Source organism: Arachis ipaensis, chromosome B01, assembly GCF_000816755.2.
Source record: "Arachis ipaensis cultivar K30076 chromosome B01, Araip1.1, whole genome shotgun sequence".
Taxonomy (NCBI): Eukaryota; Viridiplantae; Streptophyta; class Magnoliopsida; order Fabales; family Fabaceae; genus Arachis; species Arachis ipaensis.
The window spans coordinates 58,525,402-58,540,624 of NC_029785.2; the positions used below are offsets into that span (position 1 = coordinate 58,525,402).

Sequence of the window (15,223 nt, forward strand, 5' to 3'; positions counted from 1 at the left end):
GGCTGATCCTGAACCTGAAAGGACCTTGAAGAGAAAGCTAAGAGAAGCTAAAGTACAACTCTCTGTAGAGGACCTAACAGAGCTTTTCAAACAAGAAGAAGCCGGCAGCCGAAAACAACAACAATACCAACAATGCAAGGAAGGTGCTTGGTGACTTTACTACACCTACTCTCGACTTCTATGGGAGAAGAATCTCTATCCCTGCCATTGGAGCTAACAACTTTGAGCTCAAGCCTCAGTTAGTCTCTTTTCTGCAACAGAATATCAAGTTCCATAGACTTCCAATGGAAGATCCACATCAGTTCTTGGCTGAATTCTTGCAAATATGTGATACTGTAAAGACTAATGGAGTAAATCCTGAAGTCTACATGCTTATGCTCTTTCCCTTTGCTGTAAGAGACAGAGCTAAGCTATGGTTGGATGCCCAACCAATAGAGAGTCTTGACTTTTGGGAAAAGCTAGTTAATGCTTTTTTGGCTTAGTTCTTTCCCCCTCAAAGGATGAGCAAGATTATAGTGGAAGTTTAAACCTTGAGACAAAGAGAAGGTGAATCCCTCTATGAAGCTTGGGAAAGATGCAAGCAACTGATCAAGAGATGTCCTCCTGGCATTCTCTCAGAATGGTCCATCATAGGCGTGTTCTATGATGGCTTGTCTGAGCATTGGATAGCTCTGCAGGTGGATCACTCTACTTGAAGAAAACACCTGCAGAAGCTAGAGAACTCATTGAGATGGCTGCTAACAACCAGTTCATGTATACTTCTGAAAGGAATCCTATAAACCATGGGACCTCTCAGAGGAAAAGAGTTCATGAAGTTGATACTCTGAAGCCATATTGGCTCAGAATAAGATCTTGACTCAGCAAGTCAATATGATCTCCCAGCATCTGACTGGAATGAAAACTGCATCTTGCAGTACTCAGGAAGCTTCTCCTGAAGAAGAAGCTTACGATCCTGAACAACCCACCATGGAGGAAGTGAATTACATGGGAAAACCCTATGGAAATACCTACAATCCTTCATGGAGGAACCATCCTAATCTTTCATGGAAAGATCAACAGAAACCTCAGCAAGGTTTCAATAACAATCAAGGTGGTAGGAACCAGAATAGGTTCAATAACAGACCACCATTCCCATCTTCTCAAGAGAATATGGAAACCTCTAAGAAGATCTTTTATGACTTAGTCACTCTGGTTTCCATCCTCTCTAAGACCACTCATAGTTTCATTAATGAAACAAGGTCCTCCGTTAGAAACTTGGAGGTGTAAGTTGGTCAACTGAGCAACAGGATCACTGAGATTTCTCCTGAAAGTCTTCCCAGAAATACTGAGGTTAATCCTAGAGAAGAGTGCAAGGCTATAACCATGGAGGTAGAGGCCGAATATGGAGAGGATGGGGTGGCATTGAACGCTAGTGAAGGACATATCACTGGGCGTTCAACGCCCAATCTGGCAGCAAGCTTGGTGCTGATCTGGGTGTTCAACACCCATCCTGGCAGCAGAGCAGGCATTGAACGCCAGCCAGGAAGCACTGGCTGGGCGTTCAACGCTCAATTAGCCAGGCTTTCTGGTGCTGAACGCCAGTGAGGAACCCCTCACTGCGCGTTCAATGCCCAACCAGGCAGGCTTTCTGGCGCTGAACGCTAGTGAGGAACCCCTCACTGGGCGTTCAATGCTCACAAACCCAGGGAAGCTGGCATTGAACCCCAGCAAAGACATCCCTGCTGGGTGTTCAACGCCCAAGAAGACAAAGGGACTGGCGTTTAACGCCAGTCAGGGTGGACAGCAAGGGCGTTCAACACCCAAAGAGCTATCAGAGCTGGCGTTAAATGCTAGTCAAAGCACACCCTCTGAGTGTTTAAATCTCACTCAAGAACCCTCTGTATCAGAACCAAAGGAAACCATAAACACCATTGAGGTTCCTTTACATAAACACCATTAGAGATGGCAGACAAGATAATGAAGAAGCCATATGGCTTAGTAGAGGATGTCCCGGTGAAGGCTGAAAACCACTACATCCCTGCAAACTTTATTGTCTTGGACATAGGAGAGGATGAGGATGATTCTGTCATCCTTGGAAGACCTTTCCTAGCCACTGCTAATGCTATCATTGATGTGGCTAAGGGAGAATTGACCCTGCAATTAGGGGAGGACCACATCTTATTCAAGATGCCTCATCCCAATTCTCCTTCTAAAAGAGAGATAACTGTGCAACACCTAGTGTTTTAACCCCCTCTTTCTGTGCAGAGCTTTACAGAGCCCAGAGAAATCAATTCTAAGTTTGGTGTTGGGCAGCCATCAACAAGCTCTAAGCACAAAGGTACTAAATAGAAAGTACCTAAAGGCCGGAGGGACAAGAAAGTCCCAACTAAAGGCCTCTCACCTGGCATGAGAGTAGTCTTCACTAAGAAGCCAGCCTTACGATATACCGTGAGTCGTATCCTGTCTCTAGAGCATGTGTAGCTCATTCATGAGAGAACAAGACGAAAGTTCACTGTAAGGGGCGAAAATCTGAGCCCATACTCACCTCCGTAAGGAGCTAACTGTCAAGCTAATGATATTAAAGAAGCGCTTGTTGGGAGGCAACCCAACCTGAATTAATTATTTATTTCCTTTTATTTTGTTTCATTTATCTTTTAGGGTCGTGATCATATGCAGTTAGAATAGAGAGAATTTCACAAGAGTGAAAATAGAACACTTTGGATGGAATATTAAAGTTGAACGCCAGCCAGGGTATCCCTGCTGGGCGTTTAATGCCCATCATGGCAGCATTGCTGGCATTGAACGCCATCCAGGGAGCAGCCATTGGGCGTTCAAAGGCTAGGGCAGAGAAGCAGGGAATCTGGATTCCTTAACTTCTCAGGACCTATGGGTCCCACAGCATCCTCACCTACCCTACCTACCCCACTTACTTTCACACTTCTCCATACACACTTCCCTAGAAACCCTAGCCCAATCACATCCATACCACTTCCCTAAAACCATCATAACTCGCACCTACCCCCACCCACTTCAAAATTGAATTTCCCACCCAAAACCCACCATATGGCCGAACCTAACCCCTCTCCCATCCTATAAATACCCCTCTTCATAACCCTTCATACACACACCTCTCATACCCTACTACACCTCCACAAGGCCGAAAGCCTTCTCTCCCTCTATATCCTTCTATTTTCTTCTTCTTCTACTCCATTCTTCTATTTTCTTTATTTTTGCTCGAAGACGAGCAAAGTTTTAAGTTAGGTGTGGGAAAAGCATAGCTTTTTTCTTTCCATTACCATTTATGGCACCCAAGGTTGGAGACTCCTCTAGAAAGAGGGAAAAAAAGGCAGTAGCCACTCTCTCTGAATCTTGGGAAATGGAGAGATTCATCACCAAAGCCTACCAAGACCACTTCTATGAAGTAGTGGCAGAGAAGAAAGTGATCCCTGAGGTCCCTTTCATACTCAAGAAGAATGAGTACCCGGAGATCCAAAGAGAAATCTGAAAAAGAGGTTGGGAAGTCCTAACCAATCCCATTCAGGATGTTGGGATTCTCATGGTGCAAGAGTTCTATGCTAATGCATGGGTTACTAAAAACCATGACACTAGTGTGAACTCAAATCCAAGGAATTGAATCACCATGATCCGAGGAAGAATCCTAGATTTCAGCCCGAAAAGTGTGAGGTTAGCGTTCAACTTGCCTCTAATGCAAGGAGATCCTCATCCTTGCACTAGGAGAGTCAACTTTGATCAGAGATTGGATCAGGTGCTCTCAGATATCTTTGTGGAAGGAGCATAGTGGAAAAGAGATTCCCAAGGCAAGCCTATTCAACTAAGAAGGGTTGACCTTAAGCCCATAGCTAGAGGATGGTTAGAATTCATCCAAAGATCCATCATTCCTACTAGCAATCGGTTAGAAGTGACCATTGACAGAGCCATCATGATCCATTGCATTATGATTGGAAGTGAGGTGGAAGTACATGAGGTGATTCCTCAAGAATTGTACAAGGTAGCTAAGAAGCCTTCCACCAATGCAAGGTTGGCATTCTCACACCTCATCTGTCATCTATGCAATTCAGCTGGAATTATCATAAAAGGAGATATCTCCATTGGGGAGGACAAGTCCATCACTAAAAAGAGGATGGAGCAAACCAGAGAGCATGCACAAGAGCCTGTGCAGCTCCCTCAGCATGAGATCTCTGAGATGCCTCAAGGGATGTACTTTCCTTTCCAAAGCTATTGGGATCAATGGCAGACTTCTCTTGGAGAATAGAGCACTAACATAGAGCAATTGAGGATGGAGTATTGCTTTTGTTTTTTGAATGTATGATTAAATAGTGCATATTTGAACTTGGAATTTTAGGATGTTGGCTCTTGAAAGAATAAGGAAAAAGGAAAAGTATTATTGATAATCTAAAAAAAAACTAAAAATTGATTCTTGAAGCAAGAAAAAGCAGCAAAAAGAAAAAGAAAAAGCATGATACAAAAGAAAAAAAAATGCATGAGAAAAAGAAAGAAACAAATGGCGAAAAGAAAAAAAATAAAAAGCAGAAAAATACATTACTGCACAAAAATGCAGGAAAAGGAGGGTAGATTGAAAAATCCAATAACCCTTTAAGACGAACGTGCCTAACAAACACCCGCATCTACTTGTGTTTGCGTGAATACATGGCCGAAAGGCACAAACCAACAGCTATTTTTATACATTTCTCAAACAGCTAATCCACGACTTCGTTGGGGACTTCTCGAAATACCAGTTCAGCTGATTTTCGGGGAGATTAGGGTCTCTGTGGTATAGGATAAAATCCATAGAAGTAGCATTCTCTGATCTGGTAGATTCGACTTTGTCTATGGCATTTTGAGTAGGATCGCCAGGAGAATGAACTGCTAAGAGCTTCACCCTCCGTCAGATTGAATGACCACGGGCAATGGCACTTGATCTGGAGCAAAGGAGATTAATGACCACGGGCAATGGCTTTGATCACATACAGCCTGCCATAGAAGAAGATCATTCACAAGCAAAGAAGACAGTAGTACCAGAGTTAATTCAGAAAAGCAAAGTAACTCCAACTCTCAACTCTATTCCTATTAATATTTTCTACCTCTTTTTCTTTATTCATTTCAAGTCATACATTACTCTTACAACTTCAAATCAACAACCTTCTGATCTGCCTGACTAAGACCTACAAGATAACCATAGCTTGCTAAAAACCACAATCCTCGTGGGATCGACCCTGACTCACTCAGGTATTACTTGGATGACCCAGTGCACTTGCTGGTACAACAGTACAAAGGTGTGGAGATTCATGCTACTAGGTAGTTATGAAATTCATGCTGGTCGGTTTGTAGAAGAACAAAAATGGTAGCAGAAGAGATGTGTTTCTTCAACAAGGTGTGTGCTTATGCGGTCCTTACTACTAATGAAATCTGTTTTACTTTGTTCTGTCACTAGTAATGTGCTTCTTGTTTTTGTAAGTACTATTATTTATTAGTTATCATAATTTTCATTAATGCTATTTATTTATTTTGAAATGTTTCAATTTTCAAGCATAGTGGTAGTGACTAAATCCGGGCAAAGGAAAAAATAGAAGATGAAAGTTTTAAGCTTCCCTAAATGTCTTTGAAAAGATTTTGTATTGGAGAGTTAACAATCCATATATAATAATCCATTTGCTACTAAGCTACTGTGAAATGAATAGCTAAGGATCTATACTGAAATGAGGACTAAGTGAAATTTGAACACACTGTGTATATCATATATGCGATGCTACTAAACTTGTAGATAAGGTAGATCTTTAATAGAGATCATGTTTGACTATTAAGGGAGATGATGTATTGGAAATGTATAAAATAGAGTTCATCTTTTAAGTACCATGAATTTCTTTAGTTCTTCTGGGGATTTATTGTTAATATAATGCTGGATGCATGATGAATTTTATTGCTTTAAAATTAATTATATATTATTCTTATTAATTAATTAGCCCATTCTTTCTTGTTATATTTTCCAATAAATAAATATATATCTGTAGCAAGTTTCATGTGTTCAGAACTAAGGAATGATGTGAGTATATACATATGTCATATATCTAATATAATAATTAATACTACGATCAAATTCTGTCCTTCTGACAAAAATTCTAAAAACTCCTTTATTTTTAGAAAAGAGATAGTTGTCACTTGGATCCGTGCTTGTACTTGAAGTAACTACGTGGTGCACGAAATTGTGATCTTAGGCAACGGCGCCAGAAACTCTGTACGCACGTCTTAATAAATCATTTTTCATTCACAACTTCGATACAACTAACCAGCAAGTGCACTGGGTCGATCCCACGGAGATTGTTGGTATGAAGCAAGCTATGGTCATCTTGTAAATCTCAGTCAGGCAGATATAAAATAGTTATGGAGTTTTTGAAATTATATAATAAAATAAGGATAGAAATACTTATATAAATCATTGGTGAGAATTTCAGATAAGCGCATAGAGATGCATTCGTTCCTCTGAACCTCTGCTTTCCTGCTGTCTTCATCCAATCAATCTTACTCCTTTCCATGGCTGGCTTTATGTAAGGACATCACCGTTGTCAATGGCTACTTTTAATCCTCTCTGGAAAATGGTCCAAATGCTCTGTCACAGCACGGCTAATTGTCTGGAGGCATCACCCTTGTCAATGGCTGCATCTTATCCTCTTGTGAAAATGGTCCAAATGCTTTGTCACAGCACGGCTAATCATCTGAGGTTCTCGATCATACTGGAATAGGATTCACCCTCCTTTTGCGTCTGTCACTACGCCCAGCACTCGCGAGTTTGAATTTCGTCACAGTCATTCAATCCCAGAGTCCTACTCAGAATACCACAGACAAGGTTTAGACTTTCCAGACTCTCATGAATGCCGCCATCAATCTAGCTTATACCACGAAGACTCTGATTAAGAGATCCAAGAGATACTCATTCAATCTAAGGTAGAACGGAAGTGGTTGTCAGGCACGCGTTCATAGGGAATGATGATGATTGTCACGTTCATCACATTCAGGTTAAAGTGCGAATGAATATCTTAGAAGCGGAATAAGTTGCATTGAATAGAAAAACAGTAGTACTTTGCATTAATCTTTGAGGAACAGCAGAGCTCCACACCTTAATCTATGGAGTGTAGAAACTCTACTGTTAAAAATACATAAGTGAAAGGTCCAGGCATGGCCGAATGGCCAGCCCCCATGATCTAAGAACCAGGCGTCCCAAGATGTCTAATACAATAGTAAACAGTCCTATTTATACTAAACTAGTTACTAGGGTTTACAGAAGTAAGTAATTGATGCATAAATCCACTTCCGGGGCCCACTTGGTGTGTGCTTGGGCTGAGCTTGAATGTTACACGTGCAGAGGCTCTTTCTGGAGTTGAACGCCAGGTTGTAACGTATTTCTGGCGTTCAACTCTGGTTTGTGACGTATTTCTGGCGTTTAACTCCAGACAGCAGCGTAGAACTGGCGTTCAACGCCCTTTTACGTCGTCTAAACTCGGCCAAAGTATAGACTATTATACATTGCTGGAAAGCCCTGGATGTCTACTTTCCAACGCAATTGGAAGCGCGCCATTTTGAGTTCTTTAGCTCTAGAAAATCCACTTTGAGTGCAGGGAGGTTAGAATCCAACAGCATCAGCAGTCCTTCTTCTACCTCTGAATCTGATTTTTGCTCAAGTCCCTCAATTTCAGCCAGAAAATACCCGAAATCACAAAAAAAAACACAAACTCATAGTAAAGTCCAGAAATGTGGATTTAACATAAAAACTAATGAAAACATCCCTAAAAGTAACCAGATTCTACTAAAAACAGTGCCAAAAGCGTATAAATTATCCGCTCATCACAACACCAAACTTAAATTGTTGCTTGTCCCCAAGCAACTGAAAATCAAATAGGATAAAAAGAAGAGAATATACTATAAATTTCAAACTATCAATGAAACATAGCTCCAATCAAATGAGCGGGACTTGTAGAAGTCCCCAATTAGAGGTGTCCAGGGTTCTTAAGCACACTCTTTTTTTGCTTTGGACCTTGACTTTACCCGCTCAGTCTCAAGTTTTCCCTTGACACCTTCACGCCACAAGCACATGGTTAGGGATAGCTTGGTTTAGCCACTCAGGCCAGGATTTTATTCCTTTAGGCCCTCCTATCCACTGATGCTCAAAGCCTTGGGATCCTTTTTATTTACCCTTGCTTTTTGGTTTTAAGGGTTATTGGCTTTTTGCTCTTGCCTAATGGTTTTAAGAGCTTTTGGCTTTTTCTGCTTGCTTTTTATTTTTATTTTTTTTTCGCCTATATTTTTTTTCTCTTTTTTTTTTGCAAGCTTTGTTCTTTGCTGCTTTTTCTTGCTTCAAGAATCATTTTTATGATTTTTCAGATTATCAAATAACATGTCTCCTTATCATCATTCTTTCAAGACCCAACATATTTAACATTCTTAAACAACAACTTCAAAAGACATATGCACTGTTCAAGCATTCATTCAGAAAACAAGAAGCATTATCACCACATCAATATAATTAAACTAAGTTCAAGGATAAATTCGAAACTCATGTACTTCTTGTTCTTTTGAATTAAAACAGTTTTCATTTAAGAGAGGTGATGGATTCATAGGACATTCATAACTTTAAGACATAGTTACTAAATACTAATGATCATGTAATAAGACACAAACTTAGATAAGCACTTACCATAGAAAATGAAAAACAGAGAATGTAAGAACAAGGAATGAGTCCACCTTAGTGATGGTGGCGTTTCCTTCTTGAGGAACTAATGATGTCCTTGAGCTCTTCTATGTCTCTTCCTTGTCTTTGCTGCTCCTCCCTTATTGCTCTTTGATCTTCTCTAATTTCATGAAGGATGATGGAGTGCTCTTGATGTTCCACCCTTAATTGTCCCATGTTGGAACTTAATTCTCCTAGGGAGGTGTTGATTTGCTCCCAATAGTTTTGTGGAAGAAAATGCATTTGAGGCATCTCCGGGATCTCATGGTGATGAGCTTCATGCGTCTCTTGAGATCCATGAATGGGCTCTCTTGCTTGCTCCATCCTTTTCTTAGTGATGGGCTTCTCTTCCTCAATGGGAATGTCTCCTTCTATGTCAATCCCAGCTGAGTTGCATAGATGGCAAATGAGGTGGGGAAAAGCTAACCTTGCCATAGTGGAGGACTTGTCAGCTACCTTGTAGAGTTCTTGAGGTATAATCTCATGAACCTCCACCTCTTCTCCATTCATGATGCTATGGATCATGATGGCCCGGTCTATAGTAACTTCAGACCGGTTGCTAGTGGGAATGATTGAGCGTTGAATGAACTCCAACCATCCTCTAGCTACATGCTTAAGGTCCAGTCTTCTTAGTTGAACCGGCTTGCCTTTGGAGTCAATCTTCCATTGAGCTCCTTCCACACATATGTCCATGAGGACTTGGTCCAACCTTTGATTAAAGTTGACCCTTCTAGTGTAGGGGCGTGCATCTCCTTGCATCATAGGCAAGTTGAACACCAACCTCACATTTTCCGGACTAAAATATAAGTATTTCTCCCGAACCATTGTAATATAATTCTTTGGATTCGGGTTCTTACTTTGATCATGGTTCCTAGTGATCCATGCATTGGCATAGAACTCTTGAACCATTAGGATGCCGACTTGTTGGATGGGGTTTGTTAGAACTTCCCAACCTCTTCTTTGGATTTCATGTCGGATCTCCGGATACTCATTTCTCTTGAGCTTGAAATGGACCTCAGGGATCACCTTCTTCTTGACCACGACATCATAGAAGTGGTCTTGATGGGCTTTGGAGATGAACCTTTCCATCTCCCATGACTCGGAGGTGGGAGCTTTTGTCTTCCCTTTCCCTTTTCTAGAGGATTCTCCGGTCTTGGGTGCCATCAATGGTAATGGAAAAACAAAAAGCTTATGCTTTTACCATACCAAACTTAAAATATTTCTCGCCCTCGAGCAAGAGAAGAAAGAAGAGATGAAGAAGAAGAAGAAATGGAGGAGAGGGAGAGAGATGTGTTTCGGCCAAGAAGGGGAAGAGAGGGGTGTGTTGTGTGAAAATGAGGAGGAATGGAGGGCTATATATAGGGAAGGGAGGGGGGGTTAGGGTTCGGCCAAATAGGGTGGGTTTGGGTGGGAAATTGATTTTGAAGGTAGGTGGTGTTTATGAGGTAGGTTTATGGGGAAGAGTGGATGGATGTGAGTGGTGAAGTGGTGATAGGGAAGAGAGATTGAGGTGATTGGTGAAGAGTTTTGGGGAAGAGTGTTTATGGGATTGTGTGAAAGAGGGGTGAGAAGAAGTGAGTGGAGGTAGGTGGAGATCCTGTGGGGTCCACAGATCCTGAGGTGATCCTGTGGAGTCCACAGATCCTGAGGTGTTCAAGGATTTACAACCTTGCACCAAATTAGGCATGCAAAATGCCCTTGCACACAACTCTGGGCGTTCAGCGCCAGATTGGTGCTTGTTCTGGGCATTGAACGCCCATTTGTTGCCCATTTCTGGCGTTGAACGGCAGAACCATGCTTGTTCTGGGCGTTCAGCGCCAGCTCTTCTCCAGGGTGCAATTCTGGCGTTCAAATGCCCAGATGCTGCCCATTTTGGGCGTTCAGCGCCAGAACCATGCTCTGTTCTGGCGTTGAACGCCAGCCAGATGCTTCTTACTGGCGTTTAAATGCCAGTGAGATCCTCCTCCAGGGTGTGATTTTTCTTCTGCTGTTTTTAATTCCGTTTTTGATTTTTATATTTATTTTGTGACTCCACATGATCATGAACCTAATAAAACATGAAAGAACAAGAAAAATAAAATTAGATAAATAAAAACTGGGTTGCCTCCTAACAAGCGCTTCTTTAATGTCAATAGCTTGACAGTGGGCTCACAGATGTTCAGAGCATTGTTGAAACCTCCCAACACCAAACTTAGAGTTTGGATATGGGAGTTCAACACCAAACTTAGAGTTTGGTTGTGGCCTCCCAACACCAAACTTAGAATTTGACTGTGGGGGCTCTGGTTGACTCTGTTTTGAGAGAAACTTTTTATGCTTCCTCTCCATGTTTATAGAAGGATAACCTTGAGTTGTAAACACAAGGGAGTCCCCATTCAATTGAAGGACTAATTCACCTCTGTCAACATCAATCACAGCTCTTGCTGTGGCTAGGAAGGGTCTTTCAAGGATGATGAATTCATCCTCATCCTTCCCAGTATCTAGGACTATGAAATCAGCAGGGATGTAAAGGCCTTCAACCTTTACTAACACATCCTCTACTTGTCCATAAGCATGTTTTCTTGAATTGTCTGCCATCTCTAATGAGATTTTAGCAGCTTGTACCCCATAGATTCCCAATTTCTCTATTACAGAGAGAGGCATGAGGTTTATCCCTGAACCAAGGTCACACAGAGCCTTTTTAAAGATCATGTTGCCTATGGTACAAGGTATTATGAACTTTCCAGGATCCTGTTTCTTCTGAGGCAATGTCAGTTGATCCAGATCACTCAGTTCATTAGTGAACAAGGGAAGTTCATCTTCCCAAGTCTCAATACCAAATAATTTGGCATTCAGCTTCATGATTGCACCAAGGTACTTGGTAACTTGCTCTTCAGTAACATCCTCATTCTCTTCAGAAGATGAATACTCATCAGAGCTCATGAATGGCATAAGAAAGTTCAATGGAATCTCTATGGTCTCTAGATGAGTCTCAGATTCCGTTGGTTCCTCAGAGGGAAGCTCCTTATTGATCACTGGACGTCCCAGGAGGTCTTCCTCCTTGGGATTCACGTCCTCTCCTTCCCTTACAGGTTCGGCCATGGTGATCAATTCAATGGCCATGCACTCTCCTTTTGGATTTTCTTCTGTATTGCTTGGGAGAGTACTAGGAGGAATTTCAGTGATCCTTTTACTCAGCTGGCCCACTTGTGCTTCAAAATTTCTAATGGAGGATATTGTTTCATTCATGAAACTCACAGTGGCCTTAGATAGATCAGAGACTAAGTTTGCTAAATTAGAAGTATTTTATTCAGAGTTCTCTGTCTGTTGCTGAGTGGATGATGGAAAAGGCTTGCTATTGCTAAACCTGTTTCTTCCACCATTATTAAAGCCTTGTTGAGGCTTTTGTTGATCCTTCCATGAGAAATTTGGATGATTTCTCCATGATGAGTTATAGGTGTTTCCATAAGGTTCACCTAAGTAATTTATCTCTGCTATTGTAGGGTTCTCAGGATCATAAGCTTCTTCTTCAGAAGATGCCTCTTGAGTACTGTTGGATGCAGCTTGCATTCCATTCAGACTCTGAGAAATCATATTGACTTGCAAAGTCAATATTTTGTTCTGAGCTAATATAGCATTCAGAGTATCAATTTCAAGAACTCCCTTCTTCATAGGCGTCCCATTATTCACAGGATTCCTTTCAGAAGTGTACATGAACTGGTTATTAGCAACCATGTCAATGAGTTCTTAAGCTTCTACAGGCATTTTCTTTAAGTGAATGGATCCACCTGCAGAGGTATCCAATGACATTTTAGCTAATTCAGACAGACCATCATAGAATATGTCCAGGATGATCCATTCTGAAAGCATGTCAGAAGGACACTTTTTGTTCAGTTCTTTGTATCTCTCCCAAGCTTCATAGAGGGATTCACCTTCTTTCTGTCTGAAGGTTTGAACATCCACTCTAAGCTTACTCAGCTTTTGAGGAGGAAAGAACTTGGCTAAGAAAGCCTTGACCAGCTTATCCCAAGAGTTCAGGCTATCTTTGGGTTGAGACTCCAACCATATTCTAGCTCTGTCTTTCACAGCAAAAGGGAAAAGCATGAGTCTGTAGACTTCAGGATCTACTCCATTAGTCTTAACAGTATCACATATCTGCAAGAATTCAGTTAAGAACTGAAAAGGATCTTCAGATGGAAGTCCATAAAACTTGCAATTCTGCTGCATCAGAGAAACTAATTGAGGTTTCAGCTCAAAATTGTTTGCTCCAATGGCAGGAATGGAGATGCTCCTTCCATGTAAATTGGAATTAGGTGCAGTAAAGTCACCAAGCATCCTCCTTGCATTATTATTATTTTCGGCTGCCATCTCCTCTTCCTGTTCAAAAATTTCTGAAAGGTGCTTGCTGGATTATTGTAATTTAGCTTCTCTTAGTTTCCTCTTCAGAGTCCTTTCAGGTTCTGGATCTGCTTCAACAAAAATATTCTTGTCTTTGCTCCTGCTCATATGAAAAAGAGGGACAGAAAAATAATAATAATAGGGGTCCTTTTTACCACAATATAGAGGTCCCTGTGTGAATAGAAGAAAAGAAGAAGAGAAAATCTGAACTCAGAGAGAGAGATGGGGTTCGGATTTTTGGTGAGTAAGGAAGAGATGTTAGTAAATAAATAAACAAATAGAAGAAGATGAGAGGGGGAAGTGAATTTTCAAAAATAATTTTTGAAAAAGAGTTAGTGGTTTTCGAAAATAGTTTTTGAAAAAGGTTAGTAATTTTTTTGAAATTTTAAAATCAGAAGTTAAAATAATTAGTTAATTAAAAAGAAATTTTGAAAAAGAGGGAAGATATTTTTGAAAATTAGAGAGAGGGAGTTAGTTAAGTAGTTTTGAAAAAGATAAGAAACAAACAAAAAGTTAGTTAGTTAGTTGAAACAAATTTGAAAATCAATTTTGAAGAGATAAGAGGATAAGAAGTTAGAAAGGATATTTTAAAATTAAATTTTGAAAAAGATAAGATAAGGAGATATTTTTGAAAAGATATGATTGAAATTATTTTTGAAAAAGATTTGATTTTTAAAATCACAATTAATGACTTGATTCACAAGAAATCACAAGATATGATTCTAGAACTCAAAGTTTGAATCTTTCTTAACAAGCAAGTAACAAACTTGAAATTTTTGAATCAAAACATTGATTGATGATGTTATTTTCGAAAATTAGGAGATAAAGATAAGTAAAAGATTTTTGAAAAATATTTTTAAAATTTTCGAAAATAAATAAGAAAAATGAAAAAGATTTTATTTTTGAAAAAGATTTTGAAAAAGATAAGATTTTTGAATTGAAAATTTGATTTGACTCATAAAAACAACTAGATTTTTAAAAAGTTTTGAAAAAGTCAACTCAAATTTTCGAAATTTATGAGTGAAAAAGGGAAAGATATTTTTTTTTATTTTTGAATTTTTAATGATGAGAAAGAAAAACATGAAATTGATGCAATGCATGAAAATTTTGGATCAAAACAATGAATGCATGCAAGAATGCTATGAATGTCAAGATGAACACCAAGAACATTATGAAGATCATGATGAACATTAAGAACATATTTTTGAAAATTTTATATGCAAAGAAAACATGCAAGACACCAAACTTAGAAATCTTTCATGTTGAGACACTATGAATGCAAAAATGCACATGAAAAACAAGAAAAGATGCAAAACAAGAAAACCTCAAGATCAAACAAGAAGACTTACCAAGAACAACTTGAAGATCATGAAGAACACCATGAATGCATGAATTTTTCGAAAAATGCAAGATGAACATGCAATTGACACCAAACTTTAAATCTGACTCAAGACTCAAACAAGAAATACAAAATATTTTATTTTTATTTTTATGATTTTATGATTTTTTTGTATTTTCTTTTAATTTTTTCGAAAATTATTTTGAAAAAGAAAAATAAGGATTCCAAAATTTTTAATATGAATTCCACGAATCTTATACTCTTTATTCTAAAGCTCCAATCAAAGGGTCAGGCATGGCTTAATAGCCAGCCAAGCTTTAGTATGTAACTCAAACATGACACACCTGACATTCCCTATCGAGAAGAATTAGACATGGCTTTACAGCCAGCCAGGCTTCAACATGCTTCATGAAACACTAGAATTCATTCTTAAAAATTCTGAAGAAAAATATATTTTTGAAAACATTTTTATTTTAAAATTTTTTTTCGAAAACAAAGGAGAAATTTTTGAAAGATTTTTAAAAAATTTTTGAAAATAAAACAAAAAGAAAATTACCTAATATGAGCAATAAGATGAACCATCAGTTGTCCAAACTCGAACAATCCCCGGCAACGGCGCCAAAAACTTGGTGCACGAAATTGTGATCTCAGGCAACGGCGCCAGAAACTCTGTACGCACGTCTTAATAAATCGTTTTTCATTCACAACTTCGATACAACTAACCAGCAAGTGCACTGGGTCGTCCAAGTAATAAACCTTACGTGAGTAAGGGTCGATCCCACGGAGATTGT

The 15,223-nt window shown here is 39.5% G+C and overlaps 1 long non-coding RNA gene across 1 annotated transcript in view; it reads left to right on the forward strand.

Annotated features, from left to right (window-relative positions):
- LOC107618151 overlaps positions 1-15,223 on the forward strand; it is a 28,714-nt gene that overhangs the window by 7,807 nt on the left and 5,684 nt on the right. Inside the window, exon 3 of the long non-coding RNA XR_001615159.2 lies at positions 5,296-5,371. This is a non-coding gene — a long non-coding RNA (uncharacterized LOC107618151). The remainder of the gene's footprint in view (positions 1-5,295; positions 5,372-15,223) is intronic.